Source organism: Diceros bicornis, chromosome 27 (genome assembly GCF_020826845.1).
Source record: "Diceros bicornis minor isolate mBicDic1 chromosome 27, mDicBic1.mat.cur, whole genome shotgun sequence".
Taxonomy (NCBI): Eukaryota; Metazoa; Chordata; class Mammalia; order Perissodactyla; family Rhinocerotidae; genus Diceros; species Diceros bicornis.
This window is the reverse complement of record NC_080766.1, coordinates 27788309-27810366: the sequence shown is the minus strand read 5'-3', so window position 1 is coordinate 27810366 and position 22058 is coordinate 27788309. Positions and strand designations below refer to the sequence as shown.

At 37.0% G+C, this 22058-nt stretch overlaps 1 long non-coding RNA gene across 1 annotated transcript in view; it reads right to left on the bottom strand.

Moving 5' to 3' along the window:
- The window catches only part of LOC131392800 (uncharacterized), a 214016-nt gene that overhangs the window by 7967 nt on the left and 183991 nt on the right, over positions 1–22058 (bottom strand). The window lies entirely within an intron of this gene.

Sequence of the window (22058 nt, the reverse complement as noted above, 5' to 3'; positions counted from 1 at the left end):
ATATGGAAATACATGGACCTGGTTTCATCTGGACAAGATTACACAGAGGTACAGTTTCTCAATTCCCAGGACTATCATGGAAAGAGCTGGGGATGCACAGCTGTGCATGATTCCATCTGCAAGGAGAAGGAATACAATCAGGTTGGAAATTTTCTCATGCATTCTTTTTTTTTTTTATAATTTTATTTATTTATTTTTCCCCCAAAGCCTCAGTAGATAGTTGTACGTCATAGCTGCACATCCTTCTAGTTGCTGTATGTGGGACGTGGCCTCAGCATGGCCGGAGAAGTGGTGCGTGGGTGTGCACCCGGGATCCCAACCCGGGGCACCAGCAGTGGAGCGCGCGCACTTAACCGCTAAGCCACGGGGCCGGCCCTCTCATGCATTCAATTAGAGGTTTCAGGCCCTCTTCTCCCTCCTTCTCCCCACTGAATTGTTGGGGAGACTCAGACGACGGCTCTGCCTGCTGAACAGGTGTAGGAATCCAGTGTAAAGCAACCCCCACCATGTTTCTAAACATTTCCTGAGAGGCAGGAGTCAATTTTCCAGACTTCAGGCCTGCTTGAGGTTTACTCCTGAAGGCAGATAAGGAATACTTTGTGATAAGATTAAAAAATCTCAAATAATGTGGGAAATTCTGCGACTAAATCAGAATTTTTGTTTTGGGTCTCATTGTCTTCAGCTCAGCACTCCAGACACAGTTATTAAATGATGGTATTCAATAAGCAAGCTTTTTATTTAACCCTAGATCAAAACTAGAAAGATGATCTAACCTAAGAAGTTTCTCTTTTAAGGTAAAACAGGATAAAAGCCTGAACACTGTGATTTTCCTAAGAGGATTTAAGAATATTACTATGTCAGCTTTTTTGTTAAAGATTTAACATCAGATAAAATTTCCAAAATTTTCATTTGGGAATGTTCTGTACATGGAGCTGGCTTATAGTAAATATTGCTACATATATAGCTTTAAAAAACATTTTCATTATTTCCAGAGAGCCATAAAAATAAATTTTACTCTTCTCACTGTTTAATAATAGATTTTTAATTACTGCTTATTTTTTCTTTGGGATTTGGGAGGTTTGTTTCATTTTCTGTCTACTTTATGAAGAAATAATACACTCAAAAATTTATTTTTTCAAGGATTTATGAACACATTCAAGAACTTTTTCTTATGTTGGTTTCAGGGTCTCTCCAGCTATCAGAGCTTTAAGGCATATAAAACACAAATAGTAATTCAAAAGAGAGCTGCTTTAGTTATTTTTCTCAGAGATCTCACACAATTGACTATCAAGTTATTTTCTTAACCCATCTTTACGTCCTCAACTGAAATGCTTTTAAAAATGTATTTTTTCTTAAATTTGAACTGACACTTAGAAGTTTTGAAAAACACATTTCTTTCCCTAATCTTTTGGAGTATAAACACTACTTAGAAATGTCACCCAGGCTAATCAATTAAAAAGTAGCCCCAGCGTAAAAGATACTGACTTGGTGGAAAAAAGATGTGCTTCATTATATAATCCCTTTTTGGTTCACCCAGTTGTTGATCTACAATGGGAAACTTTTGGTTAATAACAGACCAGCTGCTTGAATCTCAGAGAGGAGTAGGTTGTCTGAATTGATCCAGGTTAATCAGATTAGATTGGAGATAATCTTCTATCCCTAAGCAATTGGCTCAGCCTGAAATTTCAATTAAGATTTATTTATTTCTTGGTGGTCTGAATGTCTTTTTGGTCTTTTAGACTCTCATTTAAAAGAAATTCTGCTATTCCTTTGTATATTTTTGTATCATTTTTCTTGCTGCCAAAAGAATGTATTCCTTCCAGAGTACGAAAAAAATATATGAAATGTTCCTACATAGGCTAATTCTTTAAGCTGCTATCAACTAATGCCTTGGAGATGAACTGACAGCTGGTTAAGAAATTCATAGGTACCTTTCAAGGCACAAGTGAGACGGAAATAAAGGAGAGCGATTGCAGAGAAAGAGACAAAGAGCAAAGACTTATTTTCCTCTCGTTCAAAATACTGTCTCAGAGACATCTGTCTAAGAGTGGGGGCTTGCACAGATGCATTCTCTCATGCTGCCTTCAGGAATCTAACCAAAATGACAGTAAAGAGATAAAAAAGGGTAGAAGTCATAATCCTACAAGTATAAAGAGGGTAGTAGAAGAGACAAGAGCAGAGAGGTCAACAAACTTTTGAAATTGGGAAACAGACAAATGAGTGATAAAAGATTTAGCTGGCTGGATAAAGCCAAGAGCTACCCACTTTCCCAAAAAGCAAATCTGCTAGCCCTACAGAACTACAAAAAGGCTGATGAACTGAATGTGGTAGGCAGATGGGTCTCAAAACACGAATAATGTGGGGCCAGCCCAGTGGCATAGTAGGTTCATGCGCTACGCTTTGGTGGCCCCGGGGTTCACGGGTTTGGATCCTGGGCACAGACCTACACACTGCTCATCAAGCCATGCCGTGGCAGTGTTCTACATACAAAATAGAGGAAGATTGGCACCGATGTTAGCTCAGGGCCAATTGTCTTCAGCAGGAAAAGACAAAAAAATAAAAACAAAAAAACAGGAGCAATGTTTGAGATTCCCTATAAGAATAGGGAGTTCAGTTCAATAATAGATCCTTCCCCCACCAATGCCCCAGAATGAGCACACTCTTGAGAAGAGGAATGTACGTTGGATTGAGAATAGTGGGGGCCATGTTCTTACCATAGTCTATCCTCAGGCCTGGGCAAGTATAAAGGGGGGAGAGGAAGGAGAAGGGTAATCCTACTTTCTTTTACCCTACCCATGGTGTCATAGTGAAGTGCTGAGGTCAGTCCTTGGATTTAAACAGACATCTCTCTTGGGAAGCTGTGGCACATAATTCAAATGAGCATATAATTAAAAAATCATTTCTATTTAGCTTTGAACTGTATTATGAGGATTGCAGCTTTTTAATTTTTTACACATTTTCTTAATTATGTTTTGCTTTGTATAATATTAAAGTGAGTTTTAATTCCCTATTCACTTGCTGACAGAGAGTGGAGAGAGATAGTCTGAAAGTGGAGTGGGTGCTTAAAAATGTAGTAACCACAAGATGGATACGTGGTAAACACATTCCTGGATAAAATGTCAATGAAGTTGAATTTATACTGGATCTCTAAGACTAGCTAATAAAATTGCACGCATCTTAAGAATCAATAAAAATCACTAACGATTCTAGGAGTCAAGATGATCCTTCAGGGTATATTTATTCCAAGTGAATAAAAGGCATATGACTTGAATTCACAGCAAAATATTCACAGAGAAACTTAACTACAAGGAATGATATCATCCAAATCAGCTTCGTCTCCCAAAATAGTGGCAAAGCTCCAGAGTGTAGTCAGTAATGCATGTGAAATGCTTTATCTCTAGTCTTATTACTTGACAGATTAAAGATGCTCATTCCCACACATTAATATTGCACCATAGGTTTGATGTCAGTCTTCTTTATTAAAAAACAAAACAAAACAAAAAGCAGGCCACAAAATTTTACCGAATTAGCAGTAATGGTTATTTGTCCCAAGTGGATTTTCATCAGTTCTTGTGGACTACTGTCTATGGCTGGCCATCTGCATGTTTCCATGAGCTATGTATATCCCCACAAAGATTTCTAAAATGTATGATATTACGAAATATTTTTTATCCCAAAAGAGCTTATGTCCAAAGAGACATTTTTATTTTGGTCAGAAGATGTTGATATTATGATGGAAATAGTTATAACTACCATGGAAATAGATGAACTTTCTATAATAGTGGGGTTGCATTCTTTATCTTTCTCTCATATATCCTCCTTTCAACTTAATTCTTTAAGTTATAGGTAATTAAAAGAGGAATTAAGTATTTTATGCAGAAAGATATTATGAAATTTTTCAAATAAAATAAAGTTAATATGCTTTTCTTGACATCATTTTAATGTTCAACATGTCAATGATTTAGAGTATGATCATTATTTTTTCATTGCATATTTTCAGGCTTAGAGGAGAGAGATATTTTTTCTTGCGAAACAGGAGGGGAAATGAAGCAGTATTGAAGATAGTGCTGTATTGAGCAGGCTTAAAGGACACATGTCTATGTATGCCCCAAAGTGCCATGACTCTGAGCTCATATCTACCCTCCTAGAGACTTAATAATATTATATCTATGTTTCCTATGGTCCTTTCTAAATATACTGGCCTTCTCATGGAGCTGGCCACTGCTGCTTCAGCATAAGGTTGCCACTCTGCCAGGTTCAGCCATCCTGGCCTGGTGCCCACCACTGCTATCACCATGCTAAGTCTGTCTGACCACATCCTAAACCATACTGCCAAGACGAGGCTGGATCTTTTAATGCCTTACTAAAGATTCAGTGATAATGGGGAAATTACAACACAGAGAGTAACTATCAACCTCTGCTGTATATACATGGTCTCAGAGCCTCCAGATTCATGCCCATTCTCAGAGTCATGCAGTATTCCCAGCTGCTGACCACACTCCACATGGCAGTGCCAACTCACACCTCTACATGTGTCCTGACTACTGTCACATCTCTGAATATAGTTTCTTTTGCCCTAAGACCCTGAAAGAAAATCCTCCCTTTCTCCCTATCATGAACTGTGCTTTCTTGTCACAAGATCTCCATTTTTCCTAGTTGATTAACTGAGGGATTATCTTCTCCCATAAGGAGAGACTTCTACTCTGGCAGAGATGTAGTCTTTTCCTCTGGCCCCAACAGGACAATCGTATCTGAATTTCTAGCCCTTCATGTAGTCATTTCTCAGCATCCAGGTCATTCACTCTTAGACAACACCATTGCTAAGAAATCAAAGTTCCACAAAAATGTTCAGACACAAAAACAAATAGCCTTCCTTTTCTGGTTTCTTTCCATTGTAAGTTTAAAATTATGTCTCTGTCTCTTTCCTGAAGTCCTCTTCATCTGAGATCCTCATTCCAAAAAACAGCTGCTCAAGCAAGAATACATGCAATCTAAATTACAGTATACAAGCAGGCTACATTATAAATATATTCATAAAGCCGAAACACATCTCTCAAAGAAGCAACAAAATCTGTAGAGACATAGCTTTGCCAAAAACTTATGCACAACAGTGAAAATTACCAAAGAGACTACATAGTTTCTCAGTTTATAACATCTGCAGTCATGTTTACAAACTGAGGAAAAGAGCCAGAGAAAAAAGAAAGAGATGCTAAAATGCAGAATAAGAGATACAGACAGAAAAAAAATTCTCTCAGGAGGACTATAATTAGGAGATAGGAGACAGAAGTCAGAACATAAGCGGGAGGAATAACCTTGGATAGAAGGAAAAGCTGGTTGAAGCTTGGGAGTCTGAGAAAAGATTCTAAACTAAAACTGAAACCTCTAAAATGATCTGGAGAATAGGTAGGATAAAACATTAGATTTATGTCAGTTCCACAATTAACTCCTCTTCACCTTCCTAAGGTTGAATTAACTTTATAAAAGAGAAGCATTACTGCATTCCTGCTTACTTTTCACATTAGACATAGAAAATGTGTGGTCATGGAGAAATGGGAGATGGCAAACCTGCAGTAAAGTATATAATATTTTGTTCATAATCAAAGGGAATATCTAAGTGAGGCCTTGTATACTTGCTGGATAACTACAGAGCAGAGGCATTAATTCCAGGAGACAGAAGGTGAGACTTCCTCCTTGTCAGCTTAAATGTCCCATATTGAAGGTAGATAATCATTAGGTCTATGATATGGAGCATGGATTGCATCAGATGTTGTGAAGGAGGGTCCATGAGTGCACTAAAGCAGAAAGAATATCACCGTATTCATAACGTTGCAAAAGCTTCCTCTCTCAGAATTGTCATAATAGGTTCTAGTAGAAAGAGAATGAGTTTTGAAATCCTCTGATCTTAATATTCTAGCTCCCATTGCTTGTTAGCTGTGAATTAGACACATCTTTAACAGATGGTAATAAAAGCGGTACCTCACAGGGTTGCCAACCTTTCTCTCTTGTCTTGGTAAGGCAGCACTGGGATGACTCGCTCGCTGTAAAAGACAGAAGCGTGAGGACAACACCAGAGGAAACCACGGTCAAGATATCTGGAGGGTCTAGGTCGGGTATCATAAGCTCGTCTATGTGGGAGGAAGCACTGAGTTATCACTGGGGTCAGAAACCAGTCAGAAATTTGAGCAACCAACATTGCTTATTTCTTGGCCCTCTTCTCTGTATATATTCTCTCCTTGAGTGCTTTCATCCAGGTTCTTGCCCCTAAATAGCATCTTATAATTTCCTGGGGCTGCCATAGCCTAGTACCACAAACTAGGTGGCTTAACACAACAAAAATTTACTGTCTTACAGTTCTGGAGACTAGAAGTCCAAAATCAAGGCATTAGCAGGGCCATGTTCCCTCTGGAACCTGGAGGGGAGAATCCTTTCTTGCTTCTTCCTAGCTTCTGGTGGTTTGCTGGCAATCCTTGGCTTTCCTTGGTTTGCAGCTTCATCACTCCAGTTTCTTCCTCTGTCATCATATGGTGTTCTCTCTTATGTGTGTGTATCTCTGTCTCTTTTCTTCTTATAAGGACATCAGTCGTATTAGATTTAGGGCTCACCATACTCCAGTATGACCTCATCTTAACTTGACTAATTGCATCTGCAATGACCATATTTCCAAAAAAGTTGACATTCTAAGGTACGAAGGTGGTTAGGACTTCAACATATCTTTGGGTGTGAGGTGGGGGGAGAACAATTTAACCCATAACACCATCGATATACTGATGATTCCCAAATTTATATCTTTAGTCTTGATCCTGAGTGATATCCCAATTGCTTACCTGGCATCTCCCCTTGGATACATGAATAAGCATCTCAACATGTGCAAAATTTGTCAACTGTTCCAATCCCCCACCTCCAAACCTTTCCTTCCTCAGCCTTCTTCATCTCAGTGAATGAGGCTAACATCTACCTCATTATTCAACTTAAAAATCTAAAAGTCATCTATTGTTTCTCCCTGTGAGATAATAGAAAATTTACATTGGTCTCTACCCCTGTTTTGGCATAGAGTTCCTAAAACCCTTGAAATTTCCTAAGTGATGAGAGTAGCAAAGGTGTCTTTTATTATGTTAATGAGGTGACTTTGGGACCACACCTAAGGATGGAGGCTGGTTGCCAGGGAAACCAACCTTGTGATTAGAGGGTTGGAACTTCCAGTCTCACCCCCCGGACCTCTGGGGTGGAGAGAGGGGCTGAAGGTTGAATCAATCGCGAACGGCCAATGAATTAATCAATCATACCTATGTAACGAAGCCCTCATAAAAATTCAAAAGGGCAGGGTTCAGAGAGCTTCCAGGTTGGTGAACATGTGGAGGTGCTGGGAGAGTGGCACCCTTGGACGGGACATGGAAACTTCACGCCCTTTCCACGCACCTTGCCCTCTGCATCTCTTCCATCTGGCTGCTCCTGAGTTATATCCTTTCACAATAAACTGGTGATCTAGTGAGTAGCATATTTCTCTGAGTTCCGTGAGTCACTCTAGCATATTAATCAAACCCAAGGAGGGGGTCGTAGGAATTTCTAATTTATAGCCAGTTGGTCAGAAGTACAGGTAACAACCTGGATTTGCAACTGGCTTCTGAAGTCCAAGGGGGAGGTCTTGGGAACCCCCAATCTACAGCCAGTTGGTCAGAAGCACAGGTGATAATCTGGGCTCGATATTGGCATCTGAAGTGGGAGGTGGAGGGGGGCAGTCTCATAGGACTGAGTCCTTAACCTGTGGGATCTGACGATATCTCCAGGTAGATAGTGTCAGAATTGCATTGAATTTTAGGACACCTGCTGCTGTCCAGAGAATTGCTTGTTGATGTGGGGGCAACCTCCCTCCCACATTGAAAATTGAGTCTCAGAATACCAAAACACTCCTTTACCCTCATCTCCCACATATATTCCATCAACACCTTTTTCTTGTTCTTTGACCTCCATCACGGGAGCTGAATCTTCTGTTTCTCTCATCTATTCTGCCACCACACAGCTCCAAATCACCAAAAAATACAAAAAAGAGCCTCAAAAATTATCTCATTGCTCATATCATTGTTTCCTTTTAATCCATTTTCTGTATAGTAATCAGAGTAATTTTTAAAAATATAAATCAAATCATGGCTTTTCTCTTCTTGAAACTCTCAAGTCTTCCTGCTATATTTATAATGAATTTTGAACTTCTCACCATGGTCTACCAGGACTAACAGGCTGAGTCCAACGCCACCATCTCATACCACTACCCCCTCACTTATATGTGCCCAGTCATGCTCGGGGTCACTGAATCCAGAAACTTGTTCACATTGTCCAGAGTCGAAGTATGAGGTGCTCATGAGAGTAGGGGGAAGAAGGAGTGGAGGAGGATGGAAAGGAGAAGGGAGCGTAGCAACTGGGATTTCATGGTTGCTGAGGAGACCCAGAGTCCACCCACTCCTATATACCCACTTTAAATCAATCCTTCTCATTTCACTCCTGCTTCCCACCTCTGCCTCCCATTTTGCCTGATACCTCCAAGTCCTGAGCATTGCAGTTGGATTACCTTTTGCAGATTCTTAAGTTGAAGCGTCTCTTCCCTCTGCTACGTCAGGTACTTCTTCTTAACTGACTTTCTAGCTTCCAAAATTCATGGCAATCTCTTGTCCACCGATATCTTCTCTCCTATTCTCTTTGACTTTATGAATTGATACACTTCTAATCTTAATTCTTCTTTAGTGAAGTTTGAGAGGGAGATTAGATACATGCATGTAATCAATCTGTCTGGTTAATGGGACGCACCCCTAGCATTAACTTGATTTCTCTAAGTGGGAGAAAACCCTTGGATTTGAGGCAAACACTGTACCATCTGTATAAGAACAATGAATGGGGTGATAGGTTAGAGCAGCATCTCTGAACCTTCGCACTATTGACATTTGGGACTGGATAACTCTTTGTTGTGGAGAGCTGTGCTGTGCGTTGTAGGATGTTTAACAGCATCCTTGGCCACTACCCATCCTCCCAGTCATGACAAACAAAATGTCTCCACTTATTATCAGATGTCTCCTGGGAGAGAAATTTCCCCTAGTTGAGAACAACTGACATAGAGAGAAATTGCAATACTGTTACCAGAGTAAAAAAGAGAGAGTGACAAACACAAGAAAATTCCCCTACTCCTTAATTTAGTCAACAAAAACATGACTTGAAAAACCTTGCAATGAGATATCCTAATACTTGTTCCTCTGAATTACTGTATGATCTCAAGAAAAAGAAATCAGACCCCAGGACAAGTGACAAATGGAAGGATCCAAGGTGGTTCTGAACTCAGCAGTAGGGTCCTTTGATCTTCACTCAGGTATTTCACTATTTACAGTGTTCAGTGTCTCTGCAGTTCTCAGTATTTCTTTTCTGTGTACCAATCTTCCATTATATGTGTCATATATAAATGTATACTTATCACATAGTCTTTTAACAAGCATTTATTTCCCACCCACAGTATGTCAGGGACCAATGGGGGCACTGCACATACAGCAGTGTATGTGATATTTAGGGCCCCTATTTTGGTGGTGTTTATATTCATGTGGGGCAATTGACAGTAAGCAAACTGATCAATAAATAAGTTAGTTCGGGTGGTGATAAGTGCTATGTAGAAAAGAGTGCAATGTGTTAGAAATGAATGGTGGTGAGGGAAGAAGCAGAGAAGGCAAGCTTAGACGGGAAGTCAGGGAAGACCCACTAAAGAGATGACATCTGACTCAAAACCCAAAAGACAATTGGAGGAGATAATTAAAGGTTTCCCATACGAAGACCTAGAAAGAGGACTCCAGGAGGAGGAATGAGCTAATGCCTTATACATATGTGTATGTGTGTATGTGTGTGTGTATGTGGTATGGTCTGAATGTTTGTGTCCCCCCAATATGCATATGTTGAAATCTTAACTCCCAAAGTTGATGGTATTAGGAGGTGGGGCCTTTGGGGAGTGATTTGGTCATGAGGATGGAAGCTTCATGAATGGGATCAGTGCCCTTATAAAAGGGACACCACAGAGCTCCCTAGGCCCTTCCGCCATGTGAGGACACAGTGAAAAGACAGCCGACTAAGCAGCAGGTCCTCACCAGGTACGGAATCTGCCAGCACCTTGATCTTGGATTTCCCAGCCTCTTGAACTGTGAGAAATAAATTTCTGTTGTTTATAAGCCACCCAGTCTATGGTATTTTTATTATAGCAGCCTGAACAAACTGAGATAGTATGTTTACATATATACATTTAAATTGTTTTTCTCTACTTCCTTGCTTCTGTTTATTCAGAGTTGCTCCCCCCTCATTAACCTAGGCCAGCAAATGATCCAGAAGAGTGGCCTGCTCTTTCCTAATATCACCCTTCTCCATTTTCAGCTCCCACCCTTACCTTTCTTCTTATTTTGGTATTTCCTAATGTGAATCCATCCGATGGGCCGAACTCATCTTTTTGTTCTAGGTAACGCCAGAAACTGCTTGCCAGTCTAAAGATTGACTACTCTTGGATCAGATGCCCTTTTCTAAGCTAATAAACAAGTCTATGATGGGAAGAGGTCAGTGAAGGCCAAAATACCTGCCTGCAGTTTCCCTTGAGTGGGAGCACAGTCAAGTCAGTGTGTCTTTAAAGAGTCTGTGGGTAAGCAAGCTTCCTGACTGACAGATCTCCTGAAATCTCCCTTTGCTGTGTACTCAAGGTCATTCTACCCTTCAGCTCTGCTGTTATTCATGCTCCATTTTTAATTTATCACCCAGAGCAACCCCTGGAAGATATCACAAAATCATCCCAGCAGCAGCAGAGGTTAGAAGCAAATAGATAAGTAGATGTCTTCCTCACAACAGTGTAAGACTGAAAGTGATTTTCCCCAGACACTGAAACGAACATATGTTTTATATTTCTTAGTTCACATTCTCTGGTGTGAATCATAAAATCATTTATTAGACCAAAAATTATTGCACAGCCCTTTGCGCGAAGCCATGTTGAAAGCTCTGGATAAAATACCCATGACAGAATAGATGCAATCCCTGCCTTTGGGAGCTCACATTGTAGTGGGGACATGCAGTGGCTATTTACCATAACTCTCTGACTGCCCAGCACTGTTGGAGTGCAAATTTTCCACCTCAGGAGACCTGCTTCACCAAGGATGATTCCAGAAACTCAATATTCCGGCCTGTCTGGCAACTAGAGTACAGGCATACGTCTATGGCCCTTCTAATCACATGCACTGTTAAGAGATTAAAAACAGAAGAAAGTACCATGAAGAGGAAGGCACACACAGAATCCACTTTTTGTAAGGGTGGTGTGGTGTTGCAAAGTCACCCAGGCCAGAGAGGGACCAGTAATAGGGGTTCTTGTAATAGGGTTTGGTGCCCAAGATGTGGAGTCCTCAGGTAAGCAGCCTCATGGTATAATTTGGATATTTTCTAGATTTGTGCCATTTAATATGCTAGCTAATAGCCATATGCATCTCTTGGGCCCTCGGAATGTGACCAACACAACTGATGGACTAAATTTTTAAATTAAATTAAAATTTAGAACAGCTGCTTTATTCAGTTATTGGAAAACTTTTAAGTATATTTGGAAAAACTTTGGTATGTATATCTACTCTTTCAACTGCAAATTATATGAAGTCAAAATCCAGATCAGATTTTCTGATGGAAATTTAGTATCCACATCAAGATAGACCGTTCAGTGTAAAATACATTTTGAAGACTTAATGTAAAATATCTCATTAATAATTGTTTATATTGATTACATGTTTTAACAATATTTTGGATTGATCAAGATAAGTAAAATATATCTTTAAATTAATTTCACCTCTTTCATTTTACTTTTTTAACATGGCTGTGGAAAACTTTAAATTATGTATGTGGCTCGTGTTGTATTTTTTTTTGGATGGCAATTTTCTAAACCAATGGTTCTCAAATTTTAATATGCTTCAGAATTACCTGGAAGGCATGTTAAACTAATACAGTGTTTTCATTGCAAATAACAGAAGGTGATCAAGAAAGGAATCTGAAGAAGTGACCTTTCAGGTGAGGTCTGAAGGTGAAGATTTGGAGAGAGGACTACTACAGAGAGCTGCAATAGTGTGAGCTAGAGGCAAGAAAATGATTGGTATTGCTGAGAAGCTCCAAGAGGGTCTTGTGGCCAGATCACAAAGGGGAAGGATGAAAATGAAGTAAAGAAGTCAGAAAGGCAGATGGGAACCAAATTGTGCTTGGTTCTGTATGTCTTGGTAAGGAGGTTGAATTTTATTGAAAGGGCAAAGGATATATATGAAAGAATTTCAATCAGTGGAATATGGGGATCTGATATAATTTCTAAATGATTACTCAGGCTAATGCCTGGAAAACTGAATAGGAGCAAAATGGAAATGGGCAGAACAATAAAGGGAGGGCTAAGTAAAATATGCTAAAACAATCTAATGGAATTCTAAGCAGCTACTGACAACAATGATTATGAAGACTGTACAAATACTGAAAATGTTTAAGATACAATGTTAACTGAAAAAGAAAGCAGAATATAAAATCAAATAGATATTATGCTTCAAGTCTATGAAGTTATGCATGCATACAGACAAAGACTAAAAGAGAATATGCCCTACCTACCTCAAAAAAGAAAAAAGTAGTGGGAATATGGATGATACTTTTCCATTTTCAAAATTTAAGTTAGTATAATATTACTTTAGAACAACATAAATTGGGAAACTTTCTTTAGTTAATTGAAAGATTTCTCTTGCCGATTTTCTTAGTAGGGTAAAGTATTTTTATCAGCCCAGAAAATAAAATGTTGATAATATGAGCCACATTTGCATTTGTGTGTATCACAGCAGAGTGAGTTTCAGTTTATTTTTTTAATACAAAGGGGCCTTCCATTCGTTTTTCTATATCATTCTCTGCACTACAACCGCAAAGAAGATATTATCCACTTGAAGAATTCCTAATTCCGTTAAAAATAAATGCATCAGATCTCCAACTGGAAAACAATGGTGGCCATATAATTTCAAATCTCCCCATATAACCTCTCACCTACAAAACAAACATAATATCTTCTAACTAGTTATGATTTGTATACTTAAATGCTTAATGGTTGTTACACGCTAATTTAATATCCTGCTACTCTACCGAATCGTGCATCTAACAACAAAGAGATGTAAATGTGTAAAATGAAACTATACACATTATTTATTGAACATGAGTTCCTCTATAACCTGGGAGTATAAAAGGCTTTCTACCCATGACTTCAAAATCCAGAAGCCAAGAATATAAAATTTAAAAATTTTACCTCTTAAAAATTAAATAATCTGCATGGCATAGGCAGCAAAAGCAAGACAAATGACAAAAGAAAAACTTAGAGAAAATAATTGTAACATATATCACTTTAAAAGATCTAATATCCCTAATATACAAAAAAATTTTTAATTGAAGAAAAAACACCAAAATCCTACCAAAAACTGGGCAAAGATTTGAATATATAATTCACAAAAAGATTCAAAAGAACAGCCTATCAGAAGATGTTCAGTTTCACTCATAATAAGAGAAATGCAAGAGATACCACCTATCCCATCAAACTGGCAAAACAGAAAAAAATCAAAAGCCAATATATTGTCTTCTAGTAGGAAGTGCAATATATGCACTTCTAGTAGGAATGCAAAGTGGTATTGTCCCTCTACTGGAGAATTTGGCAATATTTAACAAAACTTATCATATCCGTTTATCCTTCAACCAGAAATCTCAATTCTGTGAATTTACCCAGAAGATATAGCTTCAACAACAAGAAAATACATATCTCAAGGTTATTCATTGCAGCATTACTTATAATTTCAAAATATTGGAAACTGTCTACACATACAAACATATGAGAAAACTATAGTACACATATACAATGGAATACTATGGAGCAAAAAAAAATGAATGAAAACAATCTGTATGAACTGATATGGAATAACTTCCAAGATGTACCATTCAGTGAAAAAAAACAGCGTAAAAGAGTATGCAGAGTATGCTACTTTTTGTGTAAGAGAGAAAGAGAACAAACTTCCAGTTATAAAATAAATAAATCATGGGGATGTAATGTATAGTGTGGTGACTATAGTTAATAATACTGTATTGCATGTTTGAAAATTGCTAAGAGAGTGGGTCTTAAAAGTTCTCATCAAAAGAAAAAAACTTGGTAACTGAGTATGGTGACAAGTGTTAATAGACTTACTGTGGTGATCATTTCACACTACATACAAAAATTGAATGATTATGTTGTATACCTGAAACTAATACAATGCTATACGTCAATTATATATCAATAAAGAAATTTTTTTAAAGAAAGGGAAATAATGACATCGTAACAATAACTCCAATCTCACCCCATCACTACCGTTCTTTTTTTCTGTTCCCAATTTCACAATCCTGTCATATACCTAAAATAGTTTCAGAATTGCTTTGTGCATATCACTATAAAAAAAGAAGATACTAAAAATCTGCTCGTCTTTACAAAAAAAAGAAACACATGAGAGAGAAACTAGACAACAATGAAGCTAGTTACATTCAAGAAGGGGAGAGAATGGGATAGAAGGCATATGGCAAGGATTGACACTTCTCTGAACATATCTTTCTGTATGTTTTTGACTTTTAGAAGATCTACATATTCAAAAAACATGGTTAAATCAACAAGGATGGAAGAAAACAAAACAAACAACAGCAACAATCTCAAAACCGAAAACTGAAAGCAAATGGAAATAAATGAACCCAACTGCATTTCAATTGAATAAAATTGAGGCCGGGGAGGGGGGCGTTGACTAATTCAAGTAAATGATGAACACCATGAGCAACTATATACCCTTAGTCTTGGGTCAAGTAGGGTGGAGGATACAATGAACACAAATCCTAAACTCTTTTTAGTATTTTTTGTGTTGTTATTATTTTTGGCAGAGGTACGGACAAAGTAACTCTGAAACAATTTTAGATGTATTACAAGAGTGAGTGAACAAACAAGTTAATGTAAAAAGAGAGTTACAGATATAGAGTGGGGAAAATGAAGGAAGAACTTTATGCTGATGGATTGGAATTGGAGGTATTACTGTAGACTAATTATTTCTAGGATAGGTATCTGTATGTGTATATGTATTCAGACATATGTGTTCATGTGTATGTGTACACTTGTGTGTGTGTGTGTACAAACATGCATATATCTTCTATCTCTGTCCACTGGAAAGGCCAAGAAACAGAGGCACTCCAGTAGCAGCAAGCACGTCTAGTGCTGAGATATTGATTTCTAATGCCCTTATCTATTGAAAGGAACCAGGACTCCTCAGAGGAAAGACTGATTCCAGAGCTGGGGCAGGGAAGATTCAATATGAACCTGGAACATCTTTTATATCAGAAAGCTAAGAAGTGACCAAAACAATTGTGGGGATATGTCACAAGGACACAGGAGCTATCTTGAAGGGACTCCACTAGCCAAATATGGGATATTTTGAGATTAATGAATTATAAATCCTTGAAAAAATAGGAATTCATGAGTTCTTACTGATGATCAATCAATCAATGAGAGAAGGCATTCTTGCATCAAATGCCAAGTGCCAACTGTCAAACACAGAGGCAGAGTTGAAGTTTTAAAAGACATCATTTTGCAACCATCACAGTAAAGACTGCTTCAAGAAAAATCATTAATACTAAATCTAAAGAAAGAGGGGAAATGTCTTGAAGACCAGGATATTTGCACAGATTAATATATTCCCATAGATTGCATATTCCTAGGAAAAGAAAAAGCAGCAACTATTTAGCAGAAATTTCCACAAATCAACGTGCACACTGAAGTGTTTAGTGGACAGAGCTATAATATGTGCAACTCACCCTCAAATGGTTTGGAAAAACAATAACATCTGCACATACGTAGAGAATGAGCAAATGATAAAACAAATGGGGCAAAATGTTAACAATAGGTGAATTTAGGTAAAGGATATGTGGTTGTTTTTGTACTAGTCTCACAAATTTTCTGTTTGACATTATTGCCAAATAAAAACTTAAAAAACAAGGGGCCAGCTGGTGGCATAGCGGTTAAGTTCGCATGCTCTGCTTGGTGGCCAGGGGTTCACGGGTTTGGATCCCGGGCATGGATCTATGCACTGCTCATCTAGCCATGCTCTGGCAGACATCCCACATATAAAGTAGAGGAAGGTAGGCACAGATGTTAGCCCAGGGCCAATCTTCCTCAGCAAAAAAAAAAAAAAAAAGAGGAGGACTGGCAACAGATGTTAGCTCAGGGCTAATCTTCCTCACCAAAAAAAAAAGAGTAAAAAAACAAAGCAAAAAATAAGTGTACCCAAATGCCACTGTTTCATTATTCTCTGAGTAAACACAAGTGCCACAAGTGACAGGAAGAGCAAGGAAATAACCAAAAAGTAAAATTTCCATTTTGTCCTTTGTCTTTCTTTGAATTAGGGATGATTGGAGTGTTTTCCACAAACTTAAAGAAATGATGAAGAATCTGATTAAAATAGTTAAATAAAACAGGCTGCATCCCATACTTAGTAATTGTAGTATATTTTCTCAAAAACATGAAGTTCTTACACTGCACTCTTAAGAGCCAAACACTTAATGCCACATAAGATGGAATACAAGAACAAAATTACTTCCCTATAGATGGACTTTTTAAACTAAATTAATATTTCAAAGCATATAGTTATTACATGAATCTCTCCCAAATTTCCTTTGAAAAGTTAACAAAGCCATATTGAGTGGGAAAACATGTCCACAAACTCAAATCCCGCTTTCAATTACGAGAGGCTCATCAGAAACCCTTGTGAGACATAAAACAGAGGACTTCGGAGGGCGATTTGGGGGACTGTTCTAGGTCGACCACGGTGAAAGGAGAGGAGGAGAGAGAGTGGTAGATCCGAATGGGCGTGAGATCCGGAAACAGAGACCTGGATGCAAAACCTGCTTCTTCCTCTTAGAAGGAGCTCGAGGCGAGGGGCAAGAATTCCTAAGTCAGAATTTTCTAAACCAGCAGCAACAGCATCTACCGAGAACTTTCTAGAAATGCAAATTCTCAGATGCTACCCCAAACCTACACAATTGGGGATAGGTGCAGGGATTTGTGTGATAACTGTCCCTGCAGGTGCACCTGATGCATGCTGAACCTTTGGAACCGTACTTCTAAACTATAACATAACAAGAGTAATAAAAAATAGTAATAGTAATACAATCCATTTTAGGATTGTTAGGACGATTAAATATCACACATGTGGAGATGATTTTCTAAACTGCAATAAAGACATTCATCATTAATGGTAGATTATTATTGTGTGACATAGAATTGTGGGAGAAAACAATCCTAAAACCAATAGTACTTTGTGTTTTTATCACACTGCTCTTCCAAAAACCTTTAAAGAAGGTTATTTCCTTAAACCTTCCCACACCCACACGTGGTGCTAGGTCTTGCGCACAGGAGATGCTCATTAAGCTTTATGGATGCTAACTGAAATAATTACTGTTGAGAAAGGTCATTGGCCAGTATTTGATCTCTTGTTTTTGATGTGCCCCAACAGGGAAGCTTAAACTTGACCAAAATCAAACGAGCTATAGTTTTGAAAGACAGTTTAGCGTTTATGAGTAAGGGAGTTACTCGGCTCTGGAGTGACATGATTAGGGTACCACTCATTGCTGTGTGGCCTTGGGCAAAGTTATTTACCCATGCTAGGCCTCAATGACTTTGCTCATACAACAAGGGTGATAATAATATTAGTAGCCATCTCCCTGGGATGTTGAGAGTATTAATCAAAATTTTGAAGACCTTAAAAATGGTCCTGGCACATAATAAGCATTCAATATTCTTTCTATGCTCTGAAAGCCACATTTAGGCCATTTCCCTTTTTCTTCATTTTTTTTCTCCTTGCTTTCTTCTGGGTTTCTTGCCTGAGTGTGTATGAACACTTTTTCTCTTGACATCCACACATCTTCTAATGAAAATGAAGACCAGACACAAGTAGAAGCCTTAAATGTACATAAAATATTTTTGTTTTATTTACTAATGAGTAACTAAACGTAGGAACTTATACTGATCTGTCTGAATTTGTGGTGAAATAAATTATTTGAAGAAAGAAAGTGTAGGTGAAGAGAACTCAAAGGAAATCATCAAACGGGCAAACTCTATCATCTCATAGCAAAATCTGATATGTGATCTCTCAGCATGGGAACCTGCCCTGCCTCTAACTGACTTGGTAATTTGGTTTTAGTTTTCTCTTCTATGAAACTATGGACCTAGAGAGTCTGTGAAGTCCTATCCTATTTTAACTCTTTGGTTCTAAATAGCAATATAGGTTAAAATTCCTCAGCTGTCGTATATCATCTATAGCTTTTTAATCATCTTCAGGCCCTTAAAATATAGATGTATACATCATTCAAAGGCAGAATTATAATACAAATGCCACACCGAGTTACTCATGATATATTAATAAATGCCCACTAATAAACATGTATGTTAAAGTTTCAGAACTATGGCTGGAATTAAAATCCTCCAGAGGTGAAACCATTCAATTTTCAAAATGCAATGGTATTTAAAAGCTTTCATATTGTTAGGAAATATTCACTCTTAAGTGGCATGATTTTACTTAAAAACCCATTTTTCTCCTTATAAAACAATACATATTTATCATAAAGTATTTGATAAACATCAAAACAAGAATAAAGAAGGACATATCCATGTATTTACTAAATTAGGATCTTAAAGTAAATATAGTTTGGCTTCCTCCTTAGAGAGTCCATGAGCATTTTTCTGTGTTTTTAACTATTCTCCACAGATGTGGGTTTAATGATGGAACAATATTGCAAAAGATAAACCTGCCATCTTTTTTAAAACTAGCATTTATTATATTCTAAGAGCTATGTAGAGCTATATGTGAAATTTTTGGAAAATTATGAAGTAACAATTAATTAGAATTTCAGCAATCGACCCCCACGTATGTATTAGCTCAGCTTTTAAAAAATCAACTTCCAAAAAAAAAAAAAAATCAACTTCCTTGATGTATAATTTATATACACTAAAACATACACATTTTCAGTGTACTGTGAAGTATACAGTTCCATGACTTTGGCACATGTATACACCTATGTTAACAGCCACCATTATCAAGATATAAAACATTTCCATCACCCTCCAAAAGTTCCCTACAATCAATTTCTTATTCTTACCCCCAGCCCCAGGCAATCATTCCTCTGCCTTCTGTCACTATAGATTAATTGTGCCTTTCTAGAATTTTATAAACAAAATTACACAGTAATTTGTTTCCATCTGGCTTCTTTGCTCAGCATATTGTTACAAAGATTTATCCACGTTGTATATACCTCAAACTTTTTTTTATTGCTGAGTAGTCTTTCATTGTACAGATATAGCACAATTTGTTTATCCATGGGTTATTTCCAGTTTTGTTTTCCCATTTTTCCTTTCAACTGTATATTTTAAGGATTTTTCTATCATTTTAAAGTATTGGATATTAATACATAATATGCATGTATTCTAATTTATTTAGCTGTTCTACTTCTGTTGGACATGTAAGTTCTTTATCATGTTTTAAAATGATAATAAAGACTTATAAACATCTTCATGGACTCAAATATTAACGGAATCTGATTTAAGAATGGCATTCTTGGACATAGTCTTTATCTTTCAATGGCTGAGAAATATTTTCACTCTCTTTTAAATCCTGAGGTTGCAAATGAGAAACCTGATGCCTGTCTGATTCTTTTTTTTTTTAAGTAAACTTCTTTATTGTATATGAAAATGTATATGATTTTAAATTACTCTTGTTTGAATAGATCTCTAGGATATATGCAGCGCTGTTTTAAAAATAATTCTTCTTGGAGCTCATCGTTTTACATCTGAAAATTCAAATTTTATTATAGCTTAGGATTTTAAAAAATAATCTCTTTGATATTGGCTTCTTCATTTTTTGTTTCTTCTAAAACTGCTTCTAGCCTGCATATTATTCTCATATTAGGTCTCCTCTATGTGTCTTAGTGTTTTTCATATTTTTATTCATGGTTTCTATGTATTTTTTTTCCTGTATTATGAAATATGCTCTCTATTTGGACAGTCTAAGTTGCTTTTTACTGTGACCATTTTATAATTTTTTTCTTTGATTTTTTAAAATCTCAAATCAAGTTTTATTTCAATCAGAAACTTTTTCATGCCTTCTTAATGTTGTGTTCTTAAGGTTTCTCATATCATATATGTTTGTGTATACACGTATGTACATCTACAAAGATAAATATTCTTTTTTCTTTTATTTTTCCTTCAAATTCTTTCTTTAAGCTACCACATTTCCTTAAATGACTTGATATCTTTCCTTGCCTCTGGATGTCAATTGAGTTGAGTTTCCTAAGTACCTGAGTACTTTAAGGTGGAATTTCTTTTTGCTAATGGTGAACCAGCAGGCTTGCTTGGCCAATCTGTTGAACCCTATGAGGAAAAGGCTCTCTGTTCTCAAAAGCAAGCCGAGAGAGGCTCTGGCCAACACTACAGCTTCCTATGGCATCAATGGCAACTCAGCGTCTCCCAGAGCTGCGTGCAACAACTGGGCAGGAGCACAGTATTTAGAAATTGTGCTCCCTAGCAAAATATTGAGATCAGATGGAGAGGGACAGGACCAAGTGATAAAGTTTTTTGAAAACCATGGATCAAATGTCTGGATTTTAACCTAAGGGCAACAGAAAGCCACTAAGTTTTAAACAGGTGAATGAATGTGATTAAATCTGCAGTTTAAGAAGATATATTCTAGCTTCAGTCTGGCTAATATCCCTGGACGTAGGGATACTGGTAATAATGGAGACTCTAAAAGCCTAGATTAGGAAATAGGCTAACAGAAAAATAGAGAATAAAATGCAAATACATTTGAGTGGGGTTTAGATGTACAGTCAGTGATACTTGGTGGCATATTGGCTGTTGAAACTGAGGGATATGGAGAATTGACCAGGCTTCTTGTTGAACCTGATGGATGGTTGAGCCTTCACTGAGGTATGAAACACACTAGGGATCTCAGGTTATATTTATTTTGGAGGTGATGTATCCTCCCATCCTCTTATACCCATGAGGCAGTATATTTATAGGGATAAATTCCTAGAGGAGGACTGACTAAATTAAATTGCATGTGCATTTGAATCTTGAAATATATTGCCACATTGCTCTCCTTAAAAGTGGATTTTTTGGGGGCATTGACCTAATACATGAAAAGGGATGTCTCACTGTCAATTTGATTTTTACTTTTTTTCTTCTTTGATGAGTAAGGATAAGCATCTTCTTAACATTTAGAAGACTAGAAGACATATATATACATATATATATACATATATATATGTCTGTTAATCTCCTTGCTCAGTTTTCTATTGGTTGTTTTCTTTTCTTTATTGATTTTTTAAAAGCTTCTTATATATTAAGGAGATCAGGACTTTGTCAATTCTATGCATTGCAAATATTTTTGTCAGTTAAATTCTTGGCTTGTCATATACAAAAAGTTTTAATTCTTATGTAGTCAAGTTTCTCAGTTTTTTCTTTTATGGTTTCTGAATTTTTTTATAATGCTTAGAAAAGCCTCCTCTATTCCATAATTACTTAAATGTCATCCTCTCCTTCTTCTATCTAATATTTTCATAATTGCATTTTTAAGCTTAAATATTTTTCATATGGAATTGATTTTGATGAAAGGAGATAAGAATTCACAGAAGCCTACTTATGGCCCCAACATAATTCACCGAATAACTCATAATTTCCCCCTTTGCTTTAAAATGATACTTTTATTTTTACCATAAATTAAATTTCTGTACATACATCTCTCTATTTTTGGATTCTCTATTCTGTTCCATTGAGCCTCTCTAGTCTAGTGTTAATCAAAACTGTTTTAATTATTGTGATTTTACAATATATTTATTATCTGTTGAGGCTTATCCTATTCATCACTCTCATTTATTAATAGATATTCTTATATATGTATTTTCTATGTAAACTTTAGAATCAGATTGGTTTAAAAACAATTCATGTTCGTATTTTTATTGAA